Raw genomic sequence first — 13,023 nt, 5'->3', positions numbered from 1 at the left:
TTTTTGAAAACCTTCACTGGGAAGTATAATCTACTATCACTTGAGGTAGTCCATTTTATTTTTGGATAACTCCATTCACTAGGGAAAATTTTCTTACATCAAAACAAATTCTTCCTCTACTCATATGACTCAGATAGCACATATCCTCCTAGTTTAGTCTCTATGGTCAAAGAAGAACAAATATAATTTCTCTTTCCACAGGACAATACTTCAGGTACTTGAAGATATTTCATCTTCATATCATCCTTTATTTTATGGACTAAAAAACTCCCATCTTAGAGATGGTCAAATATGACATGTTTTAGTCCTTTTATCCTGATTTTGATTTCTTTTGATTTCACTTCAGCTAACTTCTGATCTTCCTAGAATGTGATAAGAGCTAAACAAACCACTTCATATGTGGTCAGATTATGTAAGTGTTGTGGAATTCAACTTTTCCATAGCTAAAGTCTTTTCCTTTTTCACCAAACCTAGCCATGTTCTTCTATTCCTTGTTTCAGTTGAGGCAATACCCATTTCATATCTTAAGAATCATCATTTATTCTTCCTATTCCCTAACTCCACATGTCCAGTTAGTTTCCAGGTCTTGTTGACTTAACCTCCACAAGATGACTTACATGTGTTTCCTTTTCTCCTTTATCCTGACCCCTTTCCTAATCACTTTTTCCTCCTTAATATTCTCTTCTCTTTATGCTTTCTGGACATTATCTTCTACAATTCTGACCATTCCTCACTTTCCTTTGTGAGATCTTCATCTAGATCATGTTTTTTAACAATAGGTATATCATAAGTTTCTATTCTGGACTTTCTATTCTCTTTTCACAGTATTTCACTTGTTGATCTCATCAGTTACCATGGATATAATACAATCTTTGTGCTGACATTTCTCAAATCTACCTTACCTGCTCTAACCTCTCTACTGACATTTCCAAGTACCTTTTACATGTCTTGAACTGGATGTTCAGTAGACATATTAGAGTCAACATGTCTAGAATCAAACTCATCATCTTTCTCCCTGTACACTCTTCTCCTACCATATTCTTTATTACTGTAAAAGGATAATACTATCCACACAGTTTCATAAGTTCACAACTTAGGTGCCATACATAATGCCTTGTCTGAGAAACTTGCTTCCTAAGAGCTGGTGCAATCATGTTACGCTTCCTTTTTCTCCTCTATCCCAACTTAATAATCTCCAATGGCTTCCCATTGCTTCTAGAAAAAGATTAAAAAAAATCTTTCATTAGATTTTCAAAGCCCTTTATAACCTACCCTTCCCTCAGTTATTTTACACCTTATTCACTACAAAGTGTTCTTTGTTTCAGTGTAGCTGGCCTACTTGCTATTCTACAAAAAAATTTCCACAACACTTCATCTCAGATTTAAATACATAGGATGACTCCACATACTCCATGGTCTAAAATGTCTAAAATGGTCTAAAAAATGTGACTGTATTATGGTTAGTCATCTCTTGCCCCTTAGGGTAATATGGCACTATTTTCCCCCTGAGATTTTGATGTTTATTAGGGGATACCCAACATATTCTATGTCCATGATTATAGCAGGTATACATACTTGAAACAGATGGTTTAGCTACTTAATTGGGAAATTTTAGGCCATCTGACAGTAGCTTCCTAAGGTTCCATTCAGAAGTCCTTCTTGAAATTTCTTAGCATTTTTCCCTCTTTCTCCTCTTTGGATTCTATCCTTGTGATGGTATTGTGAGGGAAATACATTTTATTTTATTTTTAAAAATCTCCTTTCTATAATGCATTTTCAATACTTTTCAAAGCATTTCCTTTTTGGTGAATATTTTTGTGATAGGTTATAGTGATACTTTGGTAAGTGCTCGTAATAGAACCAATATCCTGGATCAGATCACTGTTCTGTCTAAAGTTTTCTTTATGTAGGCATCTAGGAATATATTTTGAAAGGGGCTTGTATTCCTCTATTATGTTGCCCTCAACAAATTGGCTAACACTTTATTCCTTTCCAGATTTCCTTAGTAAATACCACTGTAGTTGTGCTATAGTTAAATTTATCTAAATGTATTTTAAAACTGTTTCTGGCTTGGTGGATACCAGATCTGACACACTGTATTTCTTACGGTTAAAGTAAGACTTGCTTTTTTTGTCCTTAAATTACCTTTCTAACGATGAGGACCTAGCTTTAGTGACCAGGAAAAGTAATTAATCTTTCACTTTTTCCATAGTAATAGACTCATAGGATCATAGATTTGAGGTTGAAAAGGACCTAAGAAACCATCTTCTCCAACCTCTTTAATACAGATAAGAAAACAGAGCCACAGTGTGCAATATTAGAGCACAAAAGTAGCTGAAATTTATACAGTATTTGAAGATTTGCAAAGCTGTTTATATACATTATTTTATTTGAATTTCACAAAATCCTAAGAGATAGGTGCTATATTATCCCCATATTGAAGATAAGGAAACAGGTACAGAAAAGTTAATCAATTTGCCTAGATGACACTAAAACCGTTTGAGATGGGATTTGAACCTAGAACTTTTCCCATTTAAGACTCAATGCATTATGATAAGCTGCCTCCAAATATTTATATTTTTAACAGAATTTTAGATGATAGAACATAAAATTTCAGAGTTAGAAGAGATTTTTAAAAAAAGAATAGTAGAATTTAAGACAACCTAAAAAGTTACATATGAAGGGGATCTCAATGATGGGTATTTAATCACCTACCTAAATTTGGTAGATAAGAAAAACAGGGTTTAGAGAGAAACAATTGTCCATAGTTATATAGTGATTCAATGTAGAGTTAAAAAATTGACTTCAGATCTACTTCTCACAGACTAGTATGGTTTTTGCCAGTACCACCAATGTTCCCTTTGTCCCACACAAAGAAAAAGTAATGAGTATCTAAAAGAAGGAAAGAAGGCAAAGAAAAAAAATGAGATCTAATAGACTTTAGTATTATCCTCTGATGCTTATCATTCCAAACTGAAGAAGTCTCATCCTTTTTATCTGTTCTTACCTCCTTCTTCCTTTGTTTATTGTTATTGTCCATCATTGGAACTTCTGAATCCAGTGCATCAAGAGGCGGATTAACAAAACACTAATATTAACAAAATTAACAAAAGCTAATATAGGGATGGAGGCACCAGAATTTCAAACAATGGTAGGCAAACTTCTCTAAGTTTCTAACTACTTTTTTCTTTTCACCCTTGCTCACTTACTTTTTCTAGGAGCTCCATCTCATACACTCATTAAATGATTTGTTATCCAACTTCAGTTCTGTACTTTCCTTCCTTACTATAGTAATACAAAAATGTTCAACAACCTATATGTGATTTGATAGCTTTGGCAAAATTGGGACTTTCTTCTGTTCTCTCAAAGAAATCTTCCTGTAGAGCTGGTGGTCCCACAGAAACATCTAGGTTAATGTGAGCTTGCTCAGGGATTTTACTAACCCCTGGAGGTTCAGGATATAGGGAGATATAAACATTAATTAGATTTTGGCTGAGTTTCCTCAACCTTACCATTCAACAATCTCCTGTTTCTTAGGAGATGCTACTTATTCCATCCTAATCCATATGTCTCAGAACAAACTTTCTAGCTATTAGAGCTTCTTGAAAATGAACGAGTCACCTTATGAAGCAGTGATTTTATCTCTCTCCCTGGAGTATTCAAATAATGTGTGGTTTACTCCTTTTCAAGTCTTCTAATGAGGATTCATATAGCTGCCCTATGAGAATTTGGTGCAGGCTGAGAGGCATAGAAGGTACTTGCATCACTATAGAGATATGTATTGACCTATGGGAATGACATGGACTTTGCCTTTATTAAACACTCAGACTGAATGTTGAAACATTACTTCTGCCTTCTGAGAATTCAAAATTAAAATGAGATTTATTTGAAAGTAAAATGATGTATTGGGTCAAAAATAAATTAGAGATCATTTCATTCAAGATGATACAATTATCAGACAACATATCAGAATGTTTTGGATGCAGGCAAAGCAATTGTTAAGGAAAAAATATATTTCTGAACATTTTCTCCAATAAAAGAAAAACAACAGATCAAGGAATTGGGAAATAACTAAAATAGATTATTAACACACATAAAAATCCCAATTAAACATCAAAGTGAATATTTTGAAAATCAAAGATGAAATGGAAATAGAAAATTAGAAATCAATTTAGTGAACAAATAATAAAATTATTAAATTAAATAGCTGTCTGAAAAATATAAATCTTTGATAAATTGATTTTAAAAAGAAAAACAAATTACTGATATCAAAAATTTAAAAAAAGAATTCACAATTAATCAAGAAGAAATCAAGAAAAAAGAATAAATTATTATATGCCATTTTCCCAACTCTATGCCAATAAAATCAACAACATAAATGCAAATGAACAAATATTTACAACTTAAAAATGTACAGATTAACATAATAAGAAATGAAGAAATAACATCAAATTAGAAATAGAAATTGAATAATAAAATTCTAAAGAACAAAAGATCTTTGGATGAAATTTATTTGTAAATAATAGATAACATTTACATAGTTTTTAAAATACAAGTGTGTTAAGTGCCTTACAATTATTATTTAATTTGTCCATCATAAAATCCTGAGCGGTAGGTGCTATTATTATCATCTCCAGATAACAGAGGAGGAAACAGTAGTTAAGTGAGTTGCTAAGGTCACACACTTTGTAAATGTAGGAGTCAAGATTTGAACTGAGATCTTCTTAATTCCTATATTGGTGTACTATTCCCTGCCTTGTTGTGCTGTGGAATGAAATCAATCAAACATTAAAAGAACAACTAATTCTAATAGTACACAAGTTGTGAAAATATAAAAAGAAAAAAATCTTACCTTATATAATTCTCCCTGTTGTATAAACAAATATGGTCTTGATATCTATTTTATAATAACTTTTTATTGACAGAATCCATGCCAGGATAATTTTTTTTACAACATTATCCCTTGCATGCGTTTCTGTTCCGATTTTTCCCCTCCCTCCCTCCACCCCCTCCCCTAGATGGCAAGCAGTCCTATATATGTTAAATATGTTACAGTATATCCTAGATACAATATATGTTTGCAGAACCGAACAGTTGTCTTGTTGCACAGGGAGAATTGGATTCAGAAGGTAAAAATAACCCGGGAAGAAAAACAAAAATGCAAACAGTTCACATTCATTTCCCAGTGTTCTTTCTTTGGGTGTAGCTGCTTCTGTCTATCATTTATCAATTGAAACTGAGTTAGGTCTCTTTGTCAAAGAAATCCACTTCCATCAGAATACATCCTCATACAATATCGTTGTTGAAGTGTATAATGATCTCCTGGTTCTGCTCATTTCACTTAGCATCAGTTCATGTCTCTCCAAGCCTCTCTGTATCCATCCTGCTGGTCATTTCTTAAAGAACAATAATATTCCATAACATTCATATACCACAATTTACCCAGCCATTCTCCAATTGATGGGTATCTATTCAATTTCCAGTTTCTAGCCACTACAAACAGGGCTGCCACAAACATTTTGGCACATACAGGTCCCTTTCCCTTCTTTAGTATTTCTTTGGGATATAAGCCCAGAAGTAACACTGCTGGATCAAAGGGTATGCACAGTTTGATAACTTTTTGGGCATAATTCCAGATTGCTCTCCAGAATGGTTGGATTCGTTCACAACTCCACCAAAAATGCATCAGTGTCCCAGTTTTCCCACATCCCCTCCAACATTCATTATTATTTTTTCCTGTCATCTTAGCCAATCTGACAGTTGTGTAGTGGTATCTCAGAGTTGTCTTAATTTGCATTTCTCTGATCAATAGTGATTTGGAACACTCTTTCATATGAGTGGTAATAGTTTCAATTTCATCCTCGGAAAATTGTCTGTTCATATCCTTTGACCATTTATCAATTGGAGAATGGCTTGACTTCTTATAAATTTGAGTCAGTTCTCTATATATTTTGGAAATGAGGCCTTTATCAGAACCTTTAACTGTGAAAATGTTTTCCCAGTTTGTTGTTTCCCTTCTAATCTTGTTTGCTTTAGTTTTGTTTGTACAAAGGCTTTTTAATTTGATATAATCAAAATTTTCTATTTTGTGATCAGTAATGGTCTCTAGTTCATCTTTGGTCACAAATTTCTTTCTCCTCCACAAGTCTGAGAGATAAACTATTCTATGTTCCTCTAATTTATTTATAATCTCATTCTTTATGCCTAGATCATGGACCCATTTTGATCTTATCTTGGTATATGGTGTTAAGTGTGGGTCCATGCCTAATTTCTGCCATATTAATTTCCAGTTATCCCAGCAGTTTTTATCAAATAATGAATTCTTATCCCAAAAGTTAGGATCTTTGGGTTTGTCAAACACTAGATTGCTATAGTTGACTATTCTGTCTTGTGAGCCTAACCTTTTCCCTGATCAGCTAATCTATTTCTTAGCCAATACCAAATGGTTTTGATGACTGCTGCTTTATAATATAATTTTAGATCAGGTACAGCTAGGCCACCTTCATTTGATTTTTTTTTTCATTAATTCCCTTGACAATCTCGACTTTTTTATTGTTCCATATGAATTTTGTTGTTATTTTTTCTAGATCATTAAAATATTTTCTTGGAAGTCTGATTGGTATAGCACAAAATAAATAGATTAGTTTAGGGAGTATTGTCATCTTTATTATATTTGCTCAGCCTATCCAAGAGCACTTAATATTTTTCCAATTATTTAAGTCTACTTTATTTGTGTGGAAACTTTTTGTAATTTTGCTCATATAATTCCTGACTTTCCTTTGGTAGATAGATTCCCAAATATTTTATGATATCAACAGTTATTCTGAATGGGATTTCTCTTTGTATCTCTTGCTGTTGGATTTTGTTGGTGATGTATAAAAATGCTGAGGATTTATGGGGATTTGTTTTGTATCCTGCTACTTTGCTAAAATTATGAATTATTTCTAATAGCTTTTTAGTAGAATCTCTGGGGTTCTCTAGGTAGACCATCATATCATCTGCAAAGAGTGATAGTTTGGTTTCTTCATTGCCTACTCTAATTCCTTTAATCTCTTTTTCGACTCTTATTGCCGAGGCTAGTGTTTCTAATACAATATTGAATAATAATGGTGATAATGGGCAACCTTGCTTCACTCCAGATCTTACTGGGAAAGTTCCAGTTTTTCCCCATTGCATATGATGCTTACTGATGGTTTTAAATATATGCTCCTGACTATTTTAAGGAAAAGTCCATTTATTCCTATGCTCTCAAGTGTTTTTATTAGGAATGGATGTTGAATTTTATCAAATGCTTTTTCTGCATCTATTGAGATGATCATATGGTTTTTGTTTGGTTGGTTATTGATATAGTCAATTATGCTAATAGTTTTCCTTTTGAACCAGCCCTGCATTCCTGGTGTAAATCCTACTTGGTCATAGTGTATTATCCTGGGGATGATTTTCTGTAATCTTTTTGCTAATATTTTATTTAAGATTTTAGCATCAATATTCATTAGGGAGATTGGTCTATAATTTTCTTTCTCTGTTTTCAACCTACCTGGTTTAGGTATCAGTACCTTGTCTGTGTCATAAAAGGAGTTTGGTAGGACTCCTTCAATCCCTATTTTTTCAAATAGTTTATTTAGCATTGGAGTTAATTGTTCTTTAAATGTTTGGTAGAATTCACATGTAAATCCATCTGGTCCTGGGGATTTTTTCTTAGGGAGTTGGTTGATAGTTTGTTCTATTTCTTTTTCTGAGATGGGACTGTTTAGGATATTTACTTCTTCCTCTGTTAGTTTGGGCAAACTATATTTTTAGAGGTATTCTTCTGTTTCATTTAAGTTGTCGAATTTATTGGCATAAAGTTGGGCAAAGTAACTCCTAATTATTGCTCTAATTTCCTCTTCGTTAGTGACGAGTTCTCCATTTTCATTTTTAAGACTAACAATTTGATTTTCCTCTTTCCTTTATTAAATCAGATTTACTAAAGGTTTGTGTATTTTATTGTTTTTTCATAGAGCCAACTTTTAGTTTTATTAATTAATTCAATAGTTTTTTACTTTCAATTTTATTGATCTCTCCTTTTATTTTTAGAATTTCAAGTTTAGTGTTTGACTGGGGGTTTTTAATTTGTTCCTTTTCTAGCATTTTTAGTTGCAAGCCCAATTCATTGAGCTTCTCTTTCTCTATTTTATGCAAATAGGCCTCTAGAGATATGAAATTTCCCCTTATTACCGCTTTGGCTGCATCCCATACATTTTGGTATGATGTCTCATTATTATCGTTTTCTTGTGTGAAGTTATTAATTATGTCTATGATTTGCTGTTTCACCCAATCATTCTTTAGTATGAGATTATTTAGTTTCCAATTATTTTTTGGTCTACTTCCCCCTGGTTTTTTGTTGAATGTAATTTTCATTGCATCGTGGTCTGAAAAGGATGCATTTACTATTTCTGCCTTACTGAATTTGAGTTTGAGGTTTTTATGTCCTAATATATGGTCAATTTTTGTATAGGTTCCATGAACTGCTGAAAAGAAAGTGTATTCCTTTCTGTCTCCATTACATTATCTCCAGAGATCTATCATATCTAACTTTTCTAGTATTCTATTTACGTCTTTGACTTCTTTCTTATTTATTTTGTGGTTTGATTTATCTAATTCTGAGAGTGCAAGATTAAGATCTCCCACTATTATAGTTTTACTGTCTATTTCTTCTTGCAGTTCTCTTAATTTCTCTTTTAAGAATTTAGATGCTACACCACTTGGTGCATATATGTTTAATATAGATAGTGCTTCATTATCCATGCTACCCTTTAGCAAGATATAGTGCCCTTCCTTATCTCTTTTAATTAGATCAATTTTTGCTTTAGCTTGATCTGAGATCAGGATGGCTACCCCTGCTTTTTTGACTTCACCTGAAGCATAGTAGATTTTGCTCCAACCTTTTACCTTTAACCTGCATGTATCTCCCTGCTTCAGGTGTGTTTCCTGTAAACAACATATTGTAGGATTCTGGCTTTTAATCCATTCTGCTAACAGCTTCCTCTTTATGGGGGAGTTTACCCCGTTCACATTTATGGTTAGAATGACCAATTCTGTATTACTTGCCATCTTGTTAACCCCTGTTTATGCTTTTCTCCCTTCTTTCCCCTTTCCCCCCTTCCCAGTATTAAGCTTGTGAGCACCACTTGCTTCTCACAGCTCTCCCTTTTTAGTATCCCTCCCCCCGCCTTAGAGTTCCTCCCCCTATCTTACCCCTTTCCCTCCCAGTTTCCGTATTCCCTTCTGCTTAGCTTATTCCTTCCCTTTTCACTTTTCCCTTCTCACTTTTCAATGAGGTGGGAGAAGTTTCACCATAGATTGAATATGTCTTAAGATTTTTCACTTAAAGCCAATTCTGAAGGCAGTAAGATACCCACTATATTCATCCCCCTCCATTCTTTCTCTCAGATATAATAGGTTTCCTATGCCTCTTCATGAGATGTACTACCCCCACTTTACCCTTTTTCTGGTACAATGTCCTTTCCACATCAATTTCTAGAACAAGGTATACATGTATTCTTTATACATCTATGTAGTCGAAATATAGTTCCCAAGATTAATCTTTACCTTTTTAGATTTCTCTTGAGTTCTATATTTGTAGATCAAACTTTTTGTTAAGTTCTGGCTTTTTCATCAGAAATAGATGAAATTCGCTTACTTCGTTGAATGTCCATCTTCTTCCCTGGAAAAAGATGCTCATTCTCGCTGGGTAAGTTATTTTTGGTTGCATACCAAGTTCCTTAGCCTTTCGGAATATCATATTTCAGGCCCTTCGATCTTTTAATGTGGATGCTGCCAGATCCTGGGTGATCCTTATTGTGGCTCCTTGATACTTGAATTGGGTTTTTCTAGCCACTTGCAATATTTTTTCCTTCGTCTGAGGGTTCTGGCATTTGGCCACTATATTCCTTGGTGTTTTGATTTTAGGATCCCTTTCAGTGGGTGATCGATGAATCCTTTCAATGTTTATTTTTTCCTCTGTTCCTATGACTTCTGGGCAGTTCTCTTTGATAATTTCCTGGAAAATAGTGTCCAGGCTCTTTTTTTCATTATGTTTTTCTGGAAGTCCAATGATTCTCAGATTGTCTCTCCTGGATCTGTTTTCCAGGTCTGTTGTCTTCCCCAGAAGGTATTTCACATTCTTTTCCATTGTTTGATTTTTTTGGATTTGCTTGACTGATTCTTCTTGTCTCCTCGAGTCATTCAATTCCAATTGTTCAATTCTGATTTTCAGTGAAGTATTTTCTTCACTCACTTTTTAAAAATCTTTTTCTAATTGTCCCATTGAATTCTTTTGTTCTGTGGAATTTTTTTCCATTTCACCAATTTTGTTTTCCAGTTCACCAATCCTATTTTTCAAGGATTTTACTTCTTTATCCACTCTCTCTTTAACTGACTTCTCCAGGCTCTTTTGCCAAGCCTCCCTCTCCTTTTCCCTTTTTTCTTTTAGCTCCCTTGTGAGAGCCTTTTTAATTACTTCTATGAGGTTCATCTGTGCTGAGGAACAGATGATCTCCTCCTTTGGGGATTCACCTGGGGACTGTCTGTTTTTAGTCTCCTCAGGATTTAGAGTCTGCTCTCTATCTGTATAGAAGCTGTCAAGGGTTAAAGTCCTCTTCAGTTTCTTGCTCATTCTGTCTAATAATCAAAGACAAACTAGCAAAGAAAAACAGAAAAAAGAGTCTTTCTTTGGGGGAGGGGCTGGGTGGTGTTACCGAGCTTCCTCTCCAGACTGCGGGGGGCAGCAGTGAGGCACTAGCCCGACTGTGCTGCGCCTGCGCTCTGAGATCCCAGAGCGTGCTGAGTCACTGTGGGGAGGGAATGGGGGGGCGGCCAGGTCCTGAGAGACTCCAGCTGTTTGGGGTTGTATTCTTCACCCCCGGTGTTTTTAGCTTCTCTGCTGGGCTGCTGACTTGCTGCCGGAGCAAAGTATCTAATCCTGTAGCGAAGCTCTTTTCCCCCAGAGATGGCTGCGATCACTCCCCACCCCCTCTTCAGTCTGCTCCCGTGCTCTCACTGCTGCTGCCCGCCACCTGCGCCCGATCTAAAACAGTCCTAGCTCTCCAGTAAAGACAGACCTTTCTTGGCGAATCTCAAGGATGTCTTCTCTTGGTAACTATTTGTGGTTTTTTTTTTCAGTCAAGCATTAATTCAGAGGCTTGTAATGAAATGGATAGTGAGAGAAAGCGCGGAGCTTACACAGCTGTGTGCCTCCTTTCCGCCATCTTGGCCGGAAGTCCTCTGTGTGAACTCTTAAAGGTGTGAAAGGTGTGAACTCTGAACTAGAGAACTGCTAAGCATGATGCTAAATTTAGACAACTAACTTATCACTTTGTAAGAATCCTAAGAGCCCACTATCACCATTACTATTCAATATTGTATTAGAAATATTATCTTTAACAATAAGAGAAGGAAAAGAGATTAATGACATTAAAGTAGGTAAATGAGGAAAAAAATTATCACTCTTTGCAAATGATATAATATTATCCTTAGAGAGTCCTAGAAAATCAACTTTTTAATTTTCACAACTTTAGCAAAGTTTCAGAATACAAAATAAATCTACATAAATCATCAGTATTTCTATATATTACCAACAAAGCACAGGATCAAGAGATACAAAGAGAAATTCCATTTAATTTACTATAGATAATATAAAATATTTGGGAGTCTATCTACCAAGACAAAGTCAGAAACTATATGAACACAATTATAAAACACTTTCCACACAAATAAAGTCAGATGCAATCAATTGGATAAATATCATTTGCTCATGGGTAAGATGAGCTAATATAATAAAAATGACATTTCTACCTAAATTAATCTCCTTATTCTTTGCCAAATCAATAAAACTTCAAAGAATCATTTTACAGAGCTAGAAACATAATAGCAAAGTTCATCTGGAAGAATAAAAAGTCAAGAATGCAAAAGAATTTTAAAAATGCAAAAGAAGTTGGTCTACTACCAGATCTAAAACTATATTATAAAACAGCGGTCATCAGATCCACTTGGTACTGATTAAGAAATACAACAATCAATAAGTGGAATAAGTTGGGTTCACAAAACACAATAAGCAATGACTACAGTAATCTAGTGTTTGATAAATCCCAGCTTAACTCACTATTTGATAAAATTAGGCATTGACTCACACATAGTACCTTATACCAAGATAAGATAAAAATGGGTTCATGATTTACACATAAAGAGTGAAACTATAAGCAAATTAGAAGAACAAAGGATAGTCTACTTCTCAGATATGTGGAGAAGGAAGAAATTTGTGGCTAAAGAAGAACTAGAGTACATTATGGAATGCAAAGTGGGCAATTTTGATTATATGAAGTTAAAAAGTTTCTGTACAAATAAAACCAATGCAGACAAGATTAGAAGGGAAGCCATAAATTGGGAAAAGATTTTTGCATCCAAGGATTCTGAGGCCTTATTTCTAGAATAAATAGAGAATTGACTCAAATTTATAAGAATATAAGCCATTCTCCAATTGATAAATGCAAAGGATATGAACAGACAATTTTCAGATGAAAAAAATTTCCAGTCATATGGAAAAAATGCTCTAAAGCATTATTGGTCAGAAAAATTCAAATTAAGACATCTTTGAGGTACCACAACATACCTCTCAGATTGGCTAAGATGACAGAAAAAGACAATGATGAATGTTGGTGGGTATGTGGGGAAACTGGGACACTAAAACATTTTTGGTGAAATTGTGAACTGATGCAACCATTTTGGAGTACATTTTGGAAATATGCCCAAAGAGCTATCAAATTATGCATACCCTTTGATCCAGAATTGTCTCTAATGGCCTGTATCTCAAAGAGATCATAAAAAAGAGGAAAGGATCCACATGTGCAAAAATGTTTGTAATAGTCCTTTTCACAGTGGCAAGGAACTGGAAACTGAGGGGATGCCCATCAGTTAGAAATTGGCTGAACAAGTTATGGCATATGAATATAATGGAATATTATTGTTCTAAAATAAATGATCAGC

Source organism: Antechinus flavipes, chromosome 2, assembly GCF_016432865.1.
Source record: "Antechinus flavipes isolate AdamAnt ecotype Samford, QLD, Australia chromosome 2, AdamAnt_v2, whole genome shotgun sequence".
Lineage (NCBI taxonomy): Eukaryota > Metazoa > Chordata > Mammalia > Dasyuromorphia > Dasyuridae > Antechinus > Antechinus flavipes.
The sequence above is the reverse complement of the archived record's forward strand: the minus strand, read 5'-3'. Positions refer to the sequence as shown.